Genomic DNA, 13,844 nt, shown 5'->3' on the forward strand with positions numbered 1-13,844 from the left:
AAAATTTTCCCTCCACCCTTCCTTCCCACCCCCTTCCTCTCAGTAGGGAACAGTCAGGTGAACATTTTACATATATATTTTGTTAAACATATTTGCAAATTAGTGATTTTTGGCATGAGGAATTAGGATTAAGGAAAAGAGATACTATAAGAGATAATTTTTATAAAATGTTCATCACATTTGGCAGGGGTGTTTTCTTCCTGTGTGTTTTGTTTTGTTTTGTTTTGTTTTTCCTTCCTCTAATTGGGGATAATATAGACCATTACCAGTCCAATACAGTTGTCCTAGATCTGAACTGTCGAAAGGATTTCCTTCCATCAAGGTTGTTCATCTCATAATGGTGCTGATGTGTACATTGTTCTCTTGGCTCCATTCCATTCGCTCAGCATCAGATCCTGTAAGTCATTCCATTCTTCTCTAGAGTCCAACCATTTATTGTTTCTTATAGAACAATAATATCCCATAGTGTTCACATATGATAACTTGTTTAGCCATTCCCCAATTGACAGGCATCCCTCAATTTCCATTTCTCTGCCACTACAAAAAGAGCTGCAATGAATTTTTGGGAACATGTAGGACTTCTCCCATTTTTTTATAATTTCTTCTAGATATAGTCCTAGAATTGGAATTGCTGGGTCAAAAGGTATGAACAATTTTATTGTTCTTTGGGCATAGTTCCATATTGCTCTCCAGAAAGATTGGATCCAACAGTAATGCATCAATGTCCCCAATTCTCCCAGATTCTCTCCAACATTGATCATCTTCCCTTTTTCTCATCTGGGCTAATCTAATAGGTGTGAGATGATACCTCATTGCTGTTTTAATTTGCATTTCTCTAATCAATAGTGTTTTGGAGCATTTTTTTCAGATGATTATATATATATATGTATATATATACATATATATATATATAGAGAGAGAGAGAGAGCTTTAATTTCTTCCTTTTGAAACTGTCTATTCATATCCTTTGACCATTTATCAATTGGAGAATGACTTGTGACCTTCTACATTTGATGTAATTTTCTATATATTTTAGAAATGAGAACTTTATCAGAATTCCTGGTTGTGAAGATTATTTCCCAGCTTTCTGTTTTTCTTTTAATTTTGGCAGCATTGATTCTGTTGTGTAAAACCTTTTAAATTTAATAGAATCAAAACATTCCTTTTTTGCATTTTATAATGTGCTCTAATTCTTGTTTGATCATCAATTTATCCCTTTTCCATAGATCAGATAGAGTATTCTTTGGTCTATTAATTTATCTATGGTATCACTCTTTATGTCTAAATCCTATACTCATTTTGACCTTACTTTGGTAAAGGGTGTGAGATGTGGTTCTATGATCAGTTTTTGCCATACTATTTTCCAGTTTTCCCAACAAATTTTGTCAAATAATGAATTCTTATCCCAGAGGCTGATGTCTTTGGGCTTTACAAATAGCAGATTGCTGTAGTCATTTACTGTGACTTTTTTTTAACCTATCCTAATATTTCTTAACCAGTACCTGGCAGTTTTGATGACTGCTGCTTTATAGTATATTTTTAGATCTGGTAGAGCTAGGCCACCTTCCTTTATATTTTTTCCATCAGTTCCCTTGCTATTCTTGCCCTTTTGTTACTCCAGATGAATTTTGTTACTATTTTTTCTAGCTCGGTAAAGTAGTTAGTTGGTACTTTGATTGGTATGACACTGAACAAGTAATTTAATTTGGGTAGAATTGTCATTTTTGTTATATTAACTCTATCTAACCATGAGCATTTGACATTTTTCTGATTATTTAGATCTGACTTTATTTGGATGAAGAGAGCTTTATAATTGTGTTCATGCAGTTTCTGGGTTTGCCTTGGGAGGTAGATTCCCAAATATTTAATGTTGCCTACAGTAATTTTAAATGGAATTTCTCTTTCTATTGCTTGTTCCTAGTCTTTGTTGTTCATGTATATAGAAATGCTGATGATTTATGTGGGTTTATTTTTATATCCTGATACTTTTTTGAATTTGTTAATTGTTTCAAGGAGTTTTTAGATCGTTTTATTGGGTTCTCTAGGTATACCATCATATCATCTGCAAAGAACGAAAGTTTTGCTTCCTCATTGCTAATTCTGGTTCCTTCAATTTCTTTTTCTTCTCTTATTGCTTCTGCTAGCATTTCCAATCCTATATTGAATAGTAATGGACATCCTAGTTTCACCCCTGAATTTATTAGAAATGTTCTAGTTTATTTTCATTAAATATAATATTTGTTGATGGTTTTAGATAGATACTATTTATTATTTTAAGGGAAATTCCATTCATTCCTAAACTTTCTACTGTTTTTAATAGGAATGGATGCTGTATTTTATCAAAGGCTTTTTCAGCATCTATTGAGATAATCATATTGATTTATGCTGTTTAATTATATTGAGTGTTTTCCTAATGTTGAATCATCCCTGCCTACCTGGTATAAATCCAACGTGATCATGGTGTATTATCCTAGTAATAATATACTATAGTCTCATTTCTAAAATTTTATTTAAGATTTTTTGCATCAATACTCATTAGCGAGATTGGTCTATAATTTCCATTGTCTGTTTTGGTTCTTCTGGATTTAGGCATCAGCACCATGTTGGTGTCAAAAAATACAAACTGCCCAGACTAACAGAAGAGGAAATAAATTGCTTAAATAACACCATTTCAGAAAAAGAAACTGAAGAAACCATCAATAAACTCCTTAAGAAAAAGTCTCCAGGTCACGATGAATTTACAAGTGAATTCTACCAAACATTTAAGGAACAATGAATTCCTACTCTACATAAACTATTTAAAAAAAATAGGAGAAGAAGGAGTTCTGCCAAACTTCTGATAAAAGTTTTACATTTATAATCATGCTAAACAAAAATCAATATTGAACATGTGGAACTTATCTTTTGATTTTGTATACAGAATAGAATGGGTCTATCAAATGTTTTACCAAAATGCAGATTTACTGTAATTAGATACTGTTGCTTTCATACATGAATAGTTTCATGTTTGGAGAAGAAAAAGAACTTTTGGACAAAGAAAAGGATGAAATAATTTCTGAAGAACATAAGGTACTCACACTTTCAAAACTGATTAGTGATTGCTGAAAGACACAGAAAGAGAACTCTAGTGTGTGAAAAACTGATTAAAATTTACATATGGAGAAAAATTTTTCCCATTAAAAGATAAAGAAAGATATGTTTTTGGAGGATTCTGTAGAGAACGGTGATATTCAGATGAATGAATTGAAACATGGGTATATTTAAGGGAAGTAAAAGAACTGAGGCTTTTAAGCATTGTAGTCCCTCAACTTATTTGTATATCACTGACAGGAACGATTAAACTGCTGTGCTAGAAGTTTGTAGTTTAACTGATTGATGATAAAAACCAAATATTCATTGAAGAGAGTGAATACCTGCCATTAGATGAATTCTTGCTCTCCCTTACCACCTATAGTTTGGGAATAGAGAAATCTCTCAGAGGAACTTGTTTGAAATTTATTCCTCATCTAAGAGAAGAAGAAACTATAAGATAAAGACAGATCTACTCAATTGTAAGTAGAGATCTGAATCTATTTGGAAAATAGAGAATATTGTTACATAAAGAGCTGATTGGACTTACTTGTATTGCCCAAAGAATTTTATAATTCTTTCACTCAAGAGAATTCAATGCTTGCTTTTATAATAGTGTAATACTTTCTTAGTAGCCTTTTTAAAGGCTACTTTTTAAATAACTAATTACTTTAAATTACTACTAAATTACCTTTTAAGGGTAATTTTCCATTTTTTTTTTTTCAGTTGTAAGGGTAGCTTTTCAATGTTTCATTAATTCAAAAGCAGATTCGCACAGGGTGAGAAATGAGATGCAAAAGAGGACCAGCTAGAAGAGAAGCAACTTTGTGCGGGACAAATTGTTCCTGAAGTGACCAGGAAAATCAAGGTCTATACTTCATAGTTGTGAGTTCCCCAAAGCACATAGGCTTTCTTCAATTGAATATCTCTTTTCTAGATTTCTAGAGTTGTGTGCCCTTTCTCTCTAAAGATGCTGTGTTCTATTGGGAAAGTATAACTCAAGTTAATGAGTGGATTATGATGCTTAGATTATTATTGCATTTGCCTTATGTTGCTGTTATGATTACTCTTGCATTTGTTTATTGGTAAGTGAATAGCTTATTTTAAGAGCTAATGGTATAATGATAATTAATTTATATATGTAGGATGATAGATTCAACCACTCTGTTTGAAAATGTATTAATTCAAAGCCAAGAGGAACCCCTCAAGAGAGAGGGGGAAAGTGAAAAATCCCAGAACTCTGGATATAGAGAAAATTATTATTGTTACATGAACAATGATTGTTTTCAATTTGGATTGGTTGATGAATTCTCTATCCAGCCAGATTGGTCTTTTCAAGCAATTTCTCTTTTCCTTCCTCATATGAATCATTTGAATCTATGTCTTTAGACTCTTTTTCTAAAAAAATTCCCATTTCTCTTGAATAGACTTTCCTTAAGAATTTGAGGCTATAAGAACCTAGCTATTCCTCTCTGAATCCTTTGAAATTTTCTAAGCCCAAAGAGTTCTGCTTCAGCACAAGTTTTGACTTGTTGGTCAGAATTGGGGCCAGGATTATAATTTTCCTTCTCACTTCCTCCATTTTTTGAAGAATTGAAATTATCATTAAGGCCAATATAATGTGAGCAATATCCAAGTCACTGCCCCTATAAAAGCTCAAATAGGTTTTTCCTTAAAAGATATTAAGACTAACCTCAAGATTTGGTAGCTCAACAAACAAAAGGTTCAGGCAGTTAGCATCATTTCCTGATCACCCAAATCCAAAACTACCACAAGAGCAACAGGCATGCTTTAATGCTAGACTGGCAGAATACAATGAAAAACCCAACAAAGGAGTTTTACACAGCTAAACAAACTCGGAATGTCTTCCATGTATCTCCGTATTGAACACCCTTCTCCTACCATGGCTAAGTAAATCTCTTTTTGTTAACAGGTGAATGACTTACAAATATATCATTTTATTCCAGTAATGAATATAAATTACAAGGCATCTGGTCTGAGACAGGTCAAGCCCAGAACAGCAAGTGAAAATTTATCTCTTAACACTATAAAAACTCTAGTAGACATCTATATAATTGAAGTACTCCATCACTACTATATCATTTTCTTGTCAGATTCATCATATGTTTACTGATCTATTTATATAATTCCTTTGTTCCATTTGGGTGGTCTGTAGTATAATACCATGAAATACTATTTCTATTTCTCCTTCTATTGATCTCTTCTCCAATGTCCTCTTCCATGCTTCACCTACTCCAGTACTTAAAGATACCCATCTGGTCATGAGTCCCATCAAACCATGATTGAATACCCATGGATATTAGTGATGTGTCTTATATTAGAATCTAAGATTCTACCTATTTATTACCTATACATTGTGCTATTATGTATAGACATTTGAGGTCATTGGTTTTATAGCTGTCTCTCTAATTTGATATTGTCCCTTATAAATAATTAATACTTTTTACTACTTTTCTTCTTACATTGTGTCTTCTACATTCTATGGCATCTGAGTTGGCAGACATATAAAGATAGTTTTCTCTCTCCTTCCATTTTTTAAAAATTAATAACCTTCTACATAAAATTATTTAGAACTCAGGCAAATATAATACTGAACCTTGTTAGGTACATTCTGTTCTTGACTGGGTCCATCATAATGATATATTTTAATACAAAATCCAGAAATTCAAATCCCTTTCTCAGATTTTTTTTCTTAAACAGCAAAGAAATTTCCCAAAACTATTTCTTTCTTTGGAAACTCTGACTTTGATAGTCAGAAGAAATGGAAACACCACATAAGGTCCTGAGATCTTTTGTTTCTTGACCAACCAAGACTTTGTAAACCTTACTACATCTTCTAGGTTAACCCTGGCATCATTTCTCATCATAAGAATCACCAAGAGGAATAATTTTATCATTCAAAAAAGAAAGTAACCAATAAAGGGAAATTCTTTACTGAATCAAATTCTCATTTACAGGAAGAACTAATTGATGGGTTTGTGGGAGATGGATGATAAGAAGACTTGGGGAATGTGTCCATTTCTTCCTAAAGCTTATGGGAGATAACCAGGAATAACCTTAAATTTCTAGAAAGCAGATTTAAATAAAAATCAGAAGAAATATACATATGTTCCCATGGATCAAAATTCTACTACAGAGGTCAACTCAGAAAAAAATTAGAGACCCTCAAAGATGCAATTCCAAAAGTATAAAAGAAATAATTCCAATGATGATTAAAAAAAGAGTTGTCTTATGACATTTATATAAGTGCATGAGGAATTTATCAACTAATCTACATTTTTTAAAGCCACATATATATAGAAGGTGGAAGCAAGGACAGGAAGCAGGATGCATAAGAGCCTATAAAATCTCTCCTGGAGTATTAAAGCACTGAAAGAGCTGAAATTGGAGAGAGAAGTTAAGGAATTGAATTTAGGGGCTATTTAAACTATATTGGGAGTGAAAGGAAAATTAAAACAAGACAGAGCCCCTGTTGGGGTGGATGGCATGATGAGAACTGACTATAGAGAAAAGGGGAAACAACTGAATCAAATATTGCTTCTGTTTTCTCTGCAAAGAAAAATCATCATTGTGATGGAAAGGACAAAACAGAAATGATTAACAGAGAGATGAAATCCAAGATTAATAAGGAGATAGAAAAAGAGCACCTCACTGCCCTTGAGAAATTCAAATAACTAGTCCTACATGAATTACTTCCTCAAGACCTGAGAGAACTGGAAAATGTGATTGAGTCAATGTCAGCAATATTTCCAAGATCATGGAAAACTGAAAAAAGAACTGTCAGATTATAGGACATACATTGTTACCATTCCTACCCCCCCTCCAAAAAAAATAAGGAGGGAATACAGTCTGAAAACTAAGACCTGTGAACTCAACTACAATTCCTGGAAAAATTCTAGAACATTTAGTATAGACATATTCAGTAAGTATCTAGAAAAGGGAGAAGTGATACAAAGAGCCAAAGTGGTTTAATTTCCTTTTGATCCCATTTTCTTTTTTAAAAATCAATTAATCTCTTTATTTTATTTCTTTTTTTAAATTTATTTTTATTAAAGATATTATTTCAGTTTAACAATTTTCCCCCCAATCTTACTTCCCTCCCCCCCCCCATGGAAAGTAATCAAGGTACAACATGGAAACAAAGATCCCATTTTCTTTTGATAGAATTACTAAACTGGTAAATGAAGTGAATGCTACAGATATATAGCTTACCTTGATTTCATACATTACTCCTAACTCACATTGAAGTGGACCTTTTTCTTGTCAAGGTAAATCCCTCTTTTATGCACAAGGATCCCATTCTAAACCGTCTCCTCCAGTAGATTGCAATCCCTATTCTTCCCACTTTCACTTATCTTCAATCTCTCTGTGTCTATTGGTTGATTCCCTCCTGCTCACAAATCTCAACCAGTCTCAAAAAGGCCTCACTTGAAACGTCACATCCCTACTAGGTACTATCCTGTATCTCTCCTTCCTTTTATGGCAAAATTCTTTAAGAAGGTCATCTACAATGAGTACTTCTATTTCCTTTTCTCTCATTCTCAGCTCTCTACAATCTAGCTTCTAAAGTCCTCATTCAATTGAAGTTGCTGTCTTCAAAGTTACCAGTATTTTCTTAATTGCCAAATCTAATGACCTGATCTCAATCCTCATTTTTCTTGACCTCTTTGTAGACTTGGAAACTGTCAATCACCCTTTTATTCTTGATGCTTTCTTTTCTCTAGATTTTTGTGACATTATTTTCCTGTGTGGTGTCTGCCTGTTTGTGTCTGACTGCAACTTCTTAATTTTATTTGCTGGATTTTTTTTATCCAGGCCACTCCTGTTAATAGTAAATGTCCCCAACACTCTTTCATTGATCCTCTTTTTCTTCCTTATTATTTTATTTGGTGATCTCAACAGCTCCTGTGGTTTCAATTATCATTGTGTAGACTCCCAGATCTACTTATCCTTCTCTAATCTCTCTTTCAAACTTCATTCTCAACTCTCTACCTGATTTTCGACATCTCAAACTCTATTTCCACAGATGTATTAAACTCAACATATTCAAAAATGAATTCATAATGTCCCCCCATCAAATCCTTCTCTCTTCCTAACTTCCCTCTTACTGTTGAGTAATTCTTCCAGTTACCCAGGCTCAAAAGCTAAGTGTCATCCCTGACTCCTCACATTCTCTCTCATCTCATCTAATCAGTTGTAAACTCTTATGAATTTTGCCTTAATGATGTTACTTGGATGTGTCCTTTTCTTGTCTGAAACCTCCTTGAATAAGTCCTTCCTCACCTCACACCTATTATTGCAATAGTCTTCATCTATCAGTTCTTCCCAGTTCTAAATTCTTTCCCTAGTCCAGTTTATCCTTTACTCAGCAAATTAATCTTCCTAGAGGACCAGGTCTGACAATTTCATCTGCTTTGAGTAAACTCCTGTGCCTCCCTATTGCCTTCAGGATTCTTTGCATGACACTCAAAATTCTAGCTCCCTTCCTACCTTCCCAGGCTTCTTACACTTTCATCCCTCTCCACATACTGTGAACCAGAGATACTGACCTTCCCACGCCTCAAACACAACATTTATTCTTTCCATTCTGGATATTTTCACTAAAAGTGTGTTCCCATGCCTGGAATGTTCTTCCTCCACATCTGTTTCCTAAATTCTCAGAATTTCTTCACGTTTCAGGTTAGGGTCACCTTCTTCAAGTTGCCTTTCTGTACTCCTTAATTTGTGTGCCCTACCTCTGAGATTACCCCCATTTTATCCTGCATAGATCTTTGTACATAATTGTTTACATGCTAACTCTCCCATTAGATTGTGAGTTCCTTAAGAGCAGGGCACCTCTTTTATCTTGCTTTGTATGCCCTCTGCTTAGTACAGTGCCTGCTATAGAGTAGATGACTTGATCCATCGTTATTTTAGTAAAACATTTCATACTATATTTATTGACAAGATGTAAAGACGTAGATTGATAACAATACAATTGGATATTTGGTTGGATGATAGAACTGAATGAGTAGTTTTTAATGGTTCAACTTCAATATGATAAATCTCAGGCAGAACTCCCCAGAGATCTGTGCTATTTGAATTTTTACCAGTGACTTAGATAGAGGTATAGACGATGTGTTCATCAAATTGGCAGAAGATGCAGAGCTAACACACTGGATGACAAGTCAACATCTGAAAAGACCTTGAAGGATTAGAACATTGGACTGAATCTAATAAAAATAAAATTTGATAGGAATAAGTATAATGTCTTATACAGGACTTTTAACAAAATCAACTTTTCTAGCTCAGAATTGGGGAGGCAAAGATCAACAGGAATTTCTCAAAAAGAACTATGTGAATCAACATTGTGCTGTGGCAACCAAGAAAGCTAATATAATCTCGGACTGTGTTGAGAGAGGAATAATTTGCAGTTATAAAGAGGTAATAGTGACCCTGTACTCTACCTTTTGAAATACTGTGTTTAGTTCTATGTGATACAGTTTAAGAAAATATTGATATGTTGGATATTTTGTAGGGGGTTCTTAATCTAAAGTCCACAAATTTATTTTTTTTAATTACAACTGTATTTCTATAGAATTTATTTCCTTTGTAATCCATGTGTTTTATTCACTTAAAAACATTTTGAGGGGGCGGCTAGGTGGTGCAGTGGATAAAGCACCAGCCCTGGAGTCAGGAGTGCCTGGGTTCAAATCCGGTCTCAGACACTTAATAACTGTGTGGCCTTGGGCAAGCCACTTAACCCCATTTGCCTTACAAAAACCTAAAAAAAAAATCAAACATTTTGAGGAGTTCATAGATTTCAGGGAGGTCAATGCTACACAAAAAAGTTTAAAAATCTCTGATCTGGAGGATGGCAATTAGGATGATGAAGGGCAGATCTCCTTCAAATATATTCCTTTTTTTCTTTTTGGGTTTTGCAAGGCAATGAGGTTAAGTGACTTGCCCAAGGTCACACAGCTAAGTAATTATTAAATGGCTGAAGTAACATTTGAACTCAGGTCCTCCTGACTCCAGGGCCAGTGCATTATCCACTGCTCCACTTATCTGTCCCCACAATATATTCTTGACATAGATATACAGCCATACCATCTCCTCTTGCTCAGCCTTAGGAGTAATCCATTCATCTTCTGACCACCTAATCAACATAGATATTCCTTGCCTCTCCCAACTCCTGACCTGCTGACATATTGTTTTGCTAATTCTAGCTTATTCTAACCTATGTATCATATACAACCAGTATAATTATTCTGCATTTGAGATAGCTATTCTTAAATGTTTAGATAGAAACCTGATTTAAAAAAAAAAAGCAGAGTCCTAGAAGTAGAGGAAATCTCAAATAGTGAGGAAGATCTGAGGTCCTTTTCTTTAGAGGGGACCATGGACCCTTTAATAAAGTTCCACTGGCTCAGAACTCTGCCTTGATCTCTTTTATTGTAGGCAAGAAAATTTTAATTCCCACAGAGCTTACATTCTAATAGAGAATGCATACAAGATGAAGAGAGTAAAGGGAAGATAACTTGAACCAACCACCACCACCACTTGGGTCTTCTTCCTCTGACCTTTATGGAAAGACCTACCCCTCTCTTGATGACTAAACTCCGTGGATTTACTTCATCACTCCTGAGAACACAAGAATTTATTTTCTCCTATCTAATGAAGCTAGCTCAAACCTTATATAAGAAGAGCCTCATACCTATTGCTTTATTTCAAATGTTCAGCTTGGACTATTTCCTCTGTTGTCTTTTTTCTGCCTATCCAAATCTTTACCTATCCCCCAAGGCACAACTCTCCTACCTCCTCCATGAGAACCTTCTCCTATTATTCCATCCCAATCCTATCCATCCTTTCTCTGACCTTTTTATAGTACTTATACTAGTAATTGTTTCCTAAGCATAAGTCATATCTCCCCAAATATACTGTCAGTCACAGTGCAAGATACTCTTCCCCCCACCTCAGGGTGAGTGCCAGTTCTAAGGATCATTGGCAGTAGAGCAAAATGGGTAAAAGAGCTTTCTGGAAAGGGGACTGAGGCTGCTGGTGTTATAGTGAATGGAAGTCTGTGTCTGGAGTGAGGAAGTCTAGCATTTAGATAGTTAATAACTGTTGACTCTAAGCACATCACTTTACTTCTCATTACCTCAATTTCCTTAACTACCTATCAGAATTGTTGTAAGAATGTTTTTTAAACATCATTTAGCACAGTATCTAGTACATAGGGGGAGCTATATGAATGCTTATTTTTCTATCCCTTAAGCCACCTAACTACTTCAATATAGCAGAGGGTTGGAGACACAGATCTGAGAGTCATCTGCACTAGATCATGAAATGGACAGAGGATGGGACCAGAATTCAGAAGGATCTGAGTTCAAATATGGCCTCAGATACATGCTAGCTGTGTGACCCTGGGCAACTCACTTAACCTCTATCTGCCTCAGTTTCCTAATTTATAAACAGGGGATAAAGATAGCACCTACCTCCCAGAGTGGTTGTAAGGATCAAGTGATCCTTTGTAAAGGGTTTTGTAAACTTTGCAAACTTTGTAACCCTATATACATGCTATTTGTGTCTAACCTGTGTCAGAGTATTCTGAGCTCCTATTAATCTGGTCAGCCACAGTACGACATAGTGATGTCATTTCAGTACACTTCAAAAACAAAAGGTAACAACCATGTATGTGCAAACAAATAATAAAGACAATGATTATTGTGGTTTTTCTCCTACAAGAATTGATGAATTCAAGGTGAGAGAGTAGATAAAGGAAACAAAGATGTGGGACAAAATGGGGGGGGGGGTACCCAAGTCAAGGAGGTAGAAAATAGGTGGCCAGCTAGCAAGAAAGATGAAGAATGATCAGTGAGACAGTTATGAAAAGAACCAGGAAAGAATAATATTTTGAAAACCCACAGGGGGAAAAATATGCAAAAAGGACAAGGTTTTTTTGGGGGGAAGGAGTGGGCTATCAAGTATCATGAAAAAGAAATTTTGGACCAAGGAGAACAGAATTCAAAACAATGAGTAGAAATTGCAGAGGTGGGTTTCAGCTGCATAAGAGGAAGAGCTTTTAGGGGGAAGCCTCATAGCTGATAAGAAGTCCTATAGCAACCTGTTGGGGGGTGTTGTGGTGGGAAATTCCTAATGAGGAGTGGAATTGTCTAAATCATCTCTGAGTCCCCTTTCAGCTCCAAAAGTCTGTGATTTTTTAAAAGAGAAACTGAGGCAAGCCATGGAAGAGGTTGTAGTGATAGATGTCAATATTCCATTCAGGCTTGTGTAAAGAATAAATTCTTTATTTCACGCTCCGCCCCGCCCCGCCCCTCTACAGTCTGGACTGAAAGGGCCCCTTCACAAATGCTTTTCCTGGCCAAGATAAGACTGCCCAGACTGAGGGAATGCAAAGCCAGGGAGAGAGGAAGGCGAGAGATGCAATCTCCCCTAGCCACGTTTACTCCCCTTTAAGGACTGCCTGGTTACCGTCCTGGGAAAGAAAAGCCCTGCATTCCTTCCCTTTAATTTCAGTTTATTGTTAGAGCGGCGAGGCAGCTGGCTAATCCTGGCAGACCTGTAGGAGCCCAAGCTGGAGCGCAAAGGAGCAATTCTTGGCCAGTCTCTGGGTAAGGTGAAGCGGCTTCTTGGATGGCCACCCTGAGCTCTCCACGCCTAGCGGGGGGCGTGCAGCCCGCGCTGGGCAGAGGGGCTGGGGCTCCTGTGGCTATCTCGGGGCACACTGGGGAGGCGCTGGCCGGTGCGGGACTGGGGCGGCTCCAGCCTGTCATTGACTCTGCCCCCATTCTGGGTAAGTTGCTGCCGCTTTGGAAAGTGGTTCGGGACCTGAGGTCGGGGACGAGACTCCCCCAGGGGGTGCTGGGGGCATTTCCGCGAGGGCTGGGACAGTCTCTTATCCTCTTTGTACTTTTCTGGGGAAGGGAAGAGGCAAAAAGTGTTCTGAATCCTGGAAGACACCCCCCCCCACCCCACCCCCCTTCAAATAGCTTGGTGACCCGGAGCTCTCCAAAGGCACACCAGACCTCTGGGTCTGTCGGTCGCCAAGCTTGCTGATAATCTTGCGTGGATGCACCCACGCTTGGATGTGGCTGCTCGGCTCCTCACCTTTGGGAGCCTCAGTTTCTTCATCTGTAAAATGGAGGGGGGGGTGATGACTGCACTTCCTACTTTGCAAGGGTATCGGGGAGATCAGAGGAAGCTAACGTAGGGGAAAATGCTTTAGAAGTGAAGCTTTATAGAAATCGAAGGCATTGTTTTTCTTGTGTTCTGCCTGGACGCCGAGCCCATTCATTCAGCATTCAGAGAATGTTTTGAGTACGTGTTCAATGCAAGAAAGAATCTCGGGGCAGGATCTCCTAGGACTAGGGCCAAAGATCCGTCTGGGCTCTTTTATCTCTGGACACTAAAGGATGCGAAAATTGCCAGTGATGCTGCCAGTCACAAGACTGCTCCTTGATTTCCTCCAACGCCCAGGCTCTTTCTCCCTTTTGCAAACTTCCTCATTCATTCTAAAGCCGAAACAGTAAAATATGGGGGGGGGGGGGAGTCTAGAAGTCACTCCCACCCGACTCACTCCCCTTACCCCTTTTCTCTCACGTAACTTTGACGCACAAACATGAACCCTGCAGTACCACCCGGAGGCTGGCAGCGTGACCCACAGTCGGCGGCTTGATTGCAACTCAGGGCCGCCCCAAGCTGGCCCAACCTAGGCAAACTGAGCCCAGCCCAAGCGGCTCCTGTGCTCTAGA

General features: G+C 37.2%; 1 protein-coding gene across 1 annotated transcript in view; it reads left to right on the top strand.

Moving 5' to 3' along the window:
- The first annotated feature begins 12,460 nt into the window (after positions 1 to 12,460).
- Positions 12,461 to 13,844, top strand: part of CAMK1G (calcium/calmodulin dependent protein kinase IG) — a 47,138-nt gene continuing 45,754 nt past the window's right edge. Inside the window, exon 1 of the mRNA XM_074222566.1 lies at positions 12,461 to 12,704. The gene's annotated coding sequence lies outside the window, so the exon portion shown is untranslated. The remainder of the gene's footprint in view (positions 12,705 to 13,844) is intronic.

Source organism: Macrotis lagotis, chromosome 2, assembly GCF_037893015.1.
Source record: "Macrotis lagotis isolate mMagLag1 chromosome 2, bilby.v1.9.chrom.fasta, whole genome shotgun sequence".
Classification (NCBI taxonomy): Eukaryota; Metazoa; Chordata; class Mammalia; order Peramelemorphia; family Peramelidae; genus Macrotis; species Macrotis lagotis.